The sequence below is a fragment of the Mastomys coucha genome, unplaced genomic scaffold (genome assembly GCF_008632895.1).
Source record: "Mastomys coucha isolate ucsf_1 unplaced genomic scaffold, UCSF_Mcou_1 pScaffold20, whole genome shotgun sequence".
Classification (NCBI taxonomy): Eukaryota; Metazoa; Chordata; class Mammalia; order Rodentia; family Muridae; genus Mastomys; species Mastomys coucha.
Window position 1 is genome coordinate 79597171 of NW_022196903.1, and position 7817 is coordinate 79604987.

Consider the following 7817-nt stretch of genomic DNA (forward strand, 5'->3'; position numbering starts at 1 on the left):
CCCACCTTCCTCCCTAGCAGCTCCCTTCAGAGTTTCCTCTTTAATCCTGGCTTTATCAGTTAGGTCTGCTAGTATCTGGTGTTTTTTTAAATTTAATTTAATTTAATTTTTGGTTTTGTTTTTTTCTCTGGGACTTGTTCGTACTCAAGTAGTGGTTTATCATGTAGAGGTTTCTAAAATATTTGGACCTATGCTTTCATATATAATTTTTATAATTTTATTATTTTTATACTATAAACTTATAATTTATTATTATTTTTATGGAACTCTTGATCTCCACCTCTTAAAATATTTCTTGTATCCAGTTCTTCGTGTTCTCCTATAACCTTTTCCATGCCTGCACCACCAGGGGACGTTTCTCCAGCTTTCCCTTCTCCCTGTCTTTCCCAAGAACCTGGGTGGAAGCCTGTGCGGATAGCCTATGAGTTCATGTGTACGCCCCTGGAGTCAGACCCTGCTGGCCCAGATCCAAGCCCACAGTGGGTGCTGTCATTTGGTGATGTGTTTTGCTGGTCTCTTCTTAACCACTTGCATCTGCTATTTTGCTTCTGTGTCTCTGCTGGGCCACAGGTGAGCCCCAGCTCTGCTCAAAGTCTTCTCTCTTTTTGGAATTCAGGCAGCTAATTGCCTTGTGGTGTCAGCCCTCTGTTGCCAGAAAAGCCTGTGGTTACATAGCAGTTTAGGGTATAATTGTTTTTCTTTTTCTTTTCTTTTCTTTTCTTTTTGTTGTTATTGTTGTTGTTTTGTTGATTTGAGGTATTGCTTTGAGACAGGGATTTGGGGTACCCAGACTGACTTTCAACTTCCTAAATAGCTGTGCATGACCTTGAACTTCTGATCTTCCTGCCTCCACCTCCCTAGTGACATGCACCAGTACACCAGGTCTCTGGATGCTGGGGTTAGAGCCCAGACTGCCGCCTGTGCTAGCCAAGCACTTGACCAACTGAGTAGCATCCCTGGCTCGAGTTTCCCCACTCTGAAAGTGGAAATGGACTTTCCTCTGCTGACAGCACTTTACATTGAGGATGCCAGGCAATCTTGTTCTGTCTCCATGAATGATCATTCTCTGGACCTCCTGGACAGTGGTTACCATGCCCCTTCTCCTGCAGCAAGCTCACTGTCAGCTGGCAGATCCGAAGAACCCTTCACCATCCCCGCCATAGACACCCATCCACCTTGTGTGCACCACCTCCTCCCTGAGCTGGGGTGAGTGGCCGCCATCCAAGGAGGGGCTGGCAGCCTTGTTTGTCCATTAGATCCTGGTCCCTCACCTTCCCCAGGACACTGCTCAGCAACCACCAACTTTGTTGTCACCTTCACATATTTTCTGGATCATTCACATTAGTTAATATTTATAAAATGTATTCAGTCAAAACATACCAAATGTTGCATTCTTATCTTCCTCGGCTACTGAGTGTTGTCTGTTCACAGTCCTCCCATTTTTCTTGAATTCAGTCAGACCTGGCTAAACTCAGCCCTCTGACTCAACAGAACTACTTTTGGGCAGACGAACAATGATCCCCGAGTCACTGGGTCTGAGTTTAGTTCTCAGCCCTCACTTTAGTTGGTCATATACCTTTGTTTGCCCAGACAGCCTTAGTTTAAACCCATGTCTTTGCATAATTAAGAGCGCTTTCTTTTGATATCAACAGTGTCACACAAAGTATATTGTTTATTACCCATTGTCCCTAGCAGGTGACACACTTGATTGACTGGTTGTGCATGTTGGGGTGTATATGTGCCACAGCATGTGTGTGGAGGTCAAAAAACCACTTGGGGGAACTGGTTCATCCTTCTACCATTTGTGGCCAGGGAATGGAACTAGGGCTTGGTGGAAGCACCTCTACTCACTGAACCATCTTACCCACGAAGCTCTCTCTCCCTTAACACATCACCTTACATTTAGCCTCTAGATACCTCTTCCTTACCTTCTCCGCCTCATCCCTGTAAAGCCACAGAGACTAATGGGACAGGATGTGCCTCCTCCAGCCTCACCTGCTGGGTGGCATTCACTACTATGTTTAGTTCTGTGATTACATGATTAATGTATTTACCAACTGTCACCACAAAAGCAACACACAGCAAAGAGACTTAAAATTCCCGTGACTTATAACCACTGTAATTTGTTTCTGCATGCTGGGCAAGCTGGGCAGGCTAAGCAGGTTGATGTGCAGGCACCAGCTTGGTTGCCCTGTGTGTCCCAGGATAGATGGTCTTTGCTCATACTACTTTGCACACATTAGCCTCTCACTTTTCCCTCATCATATCATAGTACCCGTGAACGTGGGCCAATACTCTCTAATGTACATCCACTCAGACAGATACCTGTGTGGCCCACCTCCATGTCTCCTTCTCTGATTAGGTGAGGATGGGTTGTATATCAATTGTCTTTCTTGACAAAGTACTTTAGAGAAAGAACTTAAGGGGTAAAAGATTGATTTTTACTATTCTAGGGAGACTGGATCAGAGGCCTCTACAGGCTGTAAGTGTTGTGCCAATGAGCTAGGTGAGTGGGCTTGCTGCCAAGCCTGATAATATGAGTTAGATCCCAGAACCCAGAGTCAGCTCTCACAAGTTGTCCTCTCACACACATGCCATGATGCACAGACATACATGCCATGTGCATATGCACACACACACATACAATAAATTTCAACAATTTTTAATTTGTATAATGTATATTTGCATAATGATGACATTTCATTCTATGTCCATTTGTGGAAATGGAGGTCAGGGCTAGCTAGAGAGATGGCTCAGTAGATAAGAACATTGGCTGTTCTTTAAGGACTCAGGTTTGACTCCCAGCAACCCTATGGCAGCTCACAACTGTCTGTAATGCCAGGTCTAGAGAATATGATGCCATCTCTAGACTCTGTGAGCACCAGGTACACACACACACACACACACACATACACATACATACACACACATACACACACATATACACACACATACACACACACACGCTATATTTACATGCATACAAGCAAAACACGCATACATGTAAAATAATAATTAAAAATTTCCCAATTATCAAAAGAAATGAAGGTGGACCTCATAGGTCTCCTTCGTGCTTTCCCTCTTCACCTCCTGCCCCCAGTACTAGGGACTGAACCTGGGGACTCACATTAGCCAAGTGCTCTACCAAGTGATGGTCACCCTCAGACCCCTTGAGATTTGCTTAGTCTCTTAAATTCTATTCCTGCAGTCTCTTGGCCAGCCGATGATGCCCTCCTCCTGCCAACCTCCTCAGAAAAGAACGCTCCAGGTTCTGGAGAGCTCTGATCTGAAAACTGGAAATCCTTTGTCCTGGGCTCTGGTGATCCCCGTTCTCCAGCAGGCACCTGTTGGGCTGTCATTTCCTGGCATGCACCCGTGGCAGCATATCTTTGTTGACTGACTTTGGATTAAAGGGAGGTTTGTTGCCTCACAGTCAGGTCTGCTGGAACTTAGCTCAGAGGAGAGAAGGGTGAAAACGAGCTCTTGAGCAACTTGGACTAATAGAGTCTTAATTAGTAAAGCGCACTTAACTTTTTCACTGCCAACCCAAACAAGCCAGTGTAGGCAGAGATTTTTTGCAACCTACTTTTAATAAGGGTTCAACCTCTCCTCTAGCCGACCACCCAACAGCGGCAGTGGAAGAGAGAAGTTATTAGGATATGGGGGAAGTGAACCTGTTCAGCAATAGTTCTTTGGGAGCAAGCTCAATCTTCGTTGGCAGCAGTTCAGTCCCGTAGCAAACACCAAATATGACTCAGCAGAGTCATATCGGTCCTCTAGACAGGCAGACACCACACAGGAACCAGCAGCTACGGTCCAGTCTCTTCAGCAGGTAGACACCAGGCACAAACCAGCAACTGTAGTTCAATCCTGAAGAAACCATTAGACTAGCCAACCAGCCTGAGGTGAGACCTTGGAAGCAGCAAGCTGCCACAGGAACTTCACAAGCAGTCCTTGGGTGAGTTTCTCTCAATGGCAGTGTTACCATAAGTTGAGCTCAACAATGCTGTGTAAGACGAACCAGTACATGCGTGTAGTTAGTGAAGAATAGAGAGGTCGAGCAAACCAAACCAATGCTCAGTGCTCGTCTCTCACTGTCTGTGGGGTCATATTTATATTCCTTCATTCTGGGTCCTTTCATGTGTTTGCTTTAGCAAGACATACTTTCACCTGTGTGCCCCAGCAAAACAACATTTGACATAACCAACTTTCCAAAGAAATTAGAAGTTTCCACTTCACATTCCCCTTTCCATTTAAGAATTGTCCTTAAGATTGTCATTAGCAATCTGTAAACAATTGTAAGAAATGATTGTAAGAAGCATCACATTTTCAATAAATGGTATATGTACACTACAGTCAAATAATCTGAGAAAGCAACCTTAAATTTCTATCAATATATAATACCTCAAACAAAACAATTTTAAAAATCTATCGATATACAATAATTAAACAAAAAAACTTAAATTTCTATCAATATACAATAATTCAAACAAAACAACTTTAAATTTTTATCAATCCCTGATCATAACCAATAATAACCTTCCATCTTAGGTGATAACAATTATAACACATCAAATGACCAAGCCTATCCACATCAACTTAAGGGACTAGGGCGATAATCTTTGTAAAATTGCTTCCTGCTGAAGTGGAGTGAAGAATTCCTGTATGGGCCCCAAGGATAAAAAATGGATAGTTTGAAAAAAGTTAGCTGTAGCATTTGTTGCCCAGTCTCTGTGTTTATGCAGTCTCTGCATTGTCTGTCCAGTCTCTGTGTGATCATTAGGGCTAGCCCTTTGTGTGATCAATCATTAGGGCTAGCCCTTTGTGTGATCTATCATTTGGGCTAGCCCTTTGTGTGATCAATCATTTGGGCTAGCTCTTTTTGTTTTTGTTTTGTTTTTTTTTTTTTGTTTTTGTTTTTCGAGACAGGGTTTCTCTGTGTAGCCCTGGCTATCCTGGAACTCACTCTGTAGACCAGGCTGGCCTCGAACTCAGAAATCCGCTTGCCTCTGCCTCCCAAGTGCTGGGATTAAAGGCGTGCGCCACCACTGCCCGGCTGGACTAGCCCTTTTGAAGTTGATTTGCATGCGTATTTTGGAAAAATCAGTAACTGAGACGGTCTGTGATCACCTGGGCTGTTTGCTTTGAGAAGACTTTCATGTCTCAGCTGGTAAGAGGTTTTCCCTGGTTAGATCTAGTCTTTATAAGTTTTGTTGATAACCATATTTTTCCATTCCCTGTAGATACATAAGCATAACCGTACCCCCATCTTAACTATTTCAGGTTTCCACTCTAATATCAACACATCCTTATAGTATATTGGTTGGTCCAGTTCCTCAGTTTTGTTTTGATAACCCCGTATCTCTCAGCTGCTGATGTTCCCTTTTCACCAACATTAAGAAGATTGAGAGGTAACAATGCATTATTTTGTCTGTCCCTGGGGATTTCTACTCTCCCTTTTTGTCTAATAAGCATCTCTTTTGAGGTATGATTTGCTCTTTCTATACCCGTTTTCCTGTATATTGACCATGGGTACAGCTTGTGATTGTTCTCTCTCACCAATATCAATACCTTCCCCAGGAGTATCTGCCACATCACCTCTAATTTCCTTATTTGCTGTCCCTAAAATTGCATGAATTTTAATTTGAGTACACTATTGTTGTAAGACCGCTTTCCCATACGTTTATGGGTATGCCAGCCACATAATGTCTCAACTTCCCTGTTTGCCCTTCTGGTCCCACACAGGTAATCCATCTGACACTTTTTCTTATTACTGATAATTTACTAATTCCTATAAATTGTGTGTAAACCTTCTGCAGTGGCCAATCTGGATTCCAAGGCTTTTGGGAAAGTATACTAACATCAGCTTCCGTATCCATCAACCCTTCTATGTTCACACCATTCGTTTGTACCATTAATTTGGGTCTCTGATCATTGTCAATTGTTTTCCAGAACACATGTTTCCCAGTGTTTCCAAAGGCCCATGTTCGTTCAATGGGAGTGTCATTGCCCTTGATATAAGGAAATAACAACAATTGAGCAATTCTATCCCCTGCTTCAATTTGCATTTCCCTTTTTCATTTGCCATAGCTTTTATTTCTTCCTTGCAATCTCTATCACCTATATCTGGATAGACAATAAATCCTTGAGAAGTTAATTCATTTCTTCCTGAGATTATTCTGACCGTCCCTGAAGGTAAGGAACTGTACACACCAGTGGCTAACTTATAACATTCAACTTTTGAGGATAATGTAAGAGAGTTATCTGTGGTCAGATCCAAAGCTGCACTTCCTTCTGTAACATAGATAAGATAAAAAATACCTAATTCTCTTGCCTTCCTGGTATCCCCTGACTGACCAAAGGGAACGGCTCCTGTGTGGAGTTGGAGGGCCCTGGTTTCCTGGCTCCAGACTTGCCTGAGAAGGGGAGGAGAGAAAGGGATGCCTGGAAACTGAATGGTCACTGGAAGTGACTGTCTCTGCTGTTACCGAAGGAGCCCGCTCAACTTTGATCTTCCAAAATTTACTTTCTGAGCTATGGGAGATGTGAGCAAATTAAACAACACCAGAAATTCTAGGAAGGATCCATTTTAAATCTCTTGAAAGTTCTAGTGATTATTCTTTTTTTTTTTAAAGATTTACTTATTTATTATATGTAAGTATGTGTAAATAGCTGTCTTCAGACATACCAGAAGAGGGTGTCAGATCTCTTTATGGATGGCTGTGAGCCACCATGTGGTTGCTGGGATTTGAACTCAGGACCTTCGGAAGAGCAGTCAGTGCTCTTAACCGCTGAGCCGTCTCTCCAACCCTCTAGTGATTATTCTAATCTCCATGAACAAACTCTTGCAAGTCCTTCTGTCTTTATATCCACAAAACTACCTACTCTACAGGAGTTTAGGTGGTGTATTGATCAGCTGGCTGTAATAAATCCTGTAGAAATAGATTGTGATGTTTTATATATGCTTGGCCCAGGGAGTAGCACTATTAGGATGTGTGGCCTTGTTGGAGTAGGTGTGTCACTGTGGGAGTGGGCTTAAGACCCTCACCCTAGCTGCCTGGAAGTCAGTCTTCCACTGGCAGCCTTCAGATGAAGATGTAGAACTCTCAGCTCCTCCAGCACCATGCCTGCCTGGATACTGCCATGTTCCTGCCTTGATGATAATGGACTGATCCTCTGAACCTGTAAACCAGCCCCAATTAGATGTTGTCCTTATAAGACTTGCCTTGGTCATGGTGTCTGTTCACAGCAGTAAAACCCTAACTAAGACATAGACCCAGAGGAGATTCATCATCAGGCTTCCTACTTAAGTCGTTCTCAAATAGATAAAGATGTAGAAGACAAAAGATAAAAAGCCACTGAAGAGTTTGTTTTTGTTTTTTGTTTTTTTGTTTTTGTTTTTTTCCTAAAGATGTCATTGTATTCTCTCCCTGGCCTAACCATGATGGAAAACAGCTTTTGGAGCTTCATCCTGGTAAGCACCTAAATAGCAATAGTGACTCTCCTGTCGGGAAAAAGGTGACTCTTCCTTCTAAGAAATGCGCTGCTACCTGCCAGGCTCTGCTGTCTCTTCCTGTGGATTTTAATTTGGAAGTTATATTGGGAGACTATTTTAGAGCAGACTTATTTAGACTTTGTGGACCAGTCTCCCAGGAACCTCAGTTCTTCATCTCTTAGAAGAAAGCTTTTTTTTTTTGGTGTGAAATGGGATCTCTGACTCCTCGCCTTCAGCTTCTCCTGGAAGTCCTCTCAAGCTGTGCTCGAGGATCTCCTGAGGGATAGTTTTCTTCTACCCCCATCCAGAACAGTGCAAAAAA

The 7817-nt window shown here is 42.9% G+C and overlaps 1 pseudogene; it reads left to right on the top strand.

Moving 5' to 3' along the window:
• The first annotated feature begins 865 nt into the window (after positions 1–865).
• LOC116099951 overlaps positions 866–7817 on the top strand; it is a 7248-nt pseudogene continuing 296 nt past the window's right edge.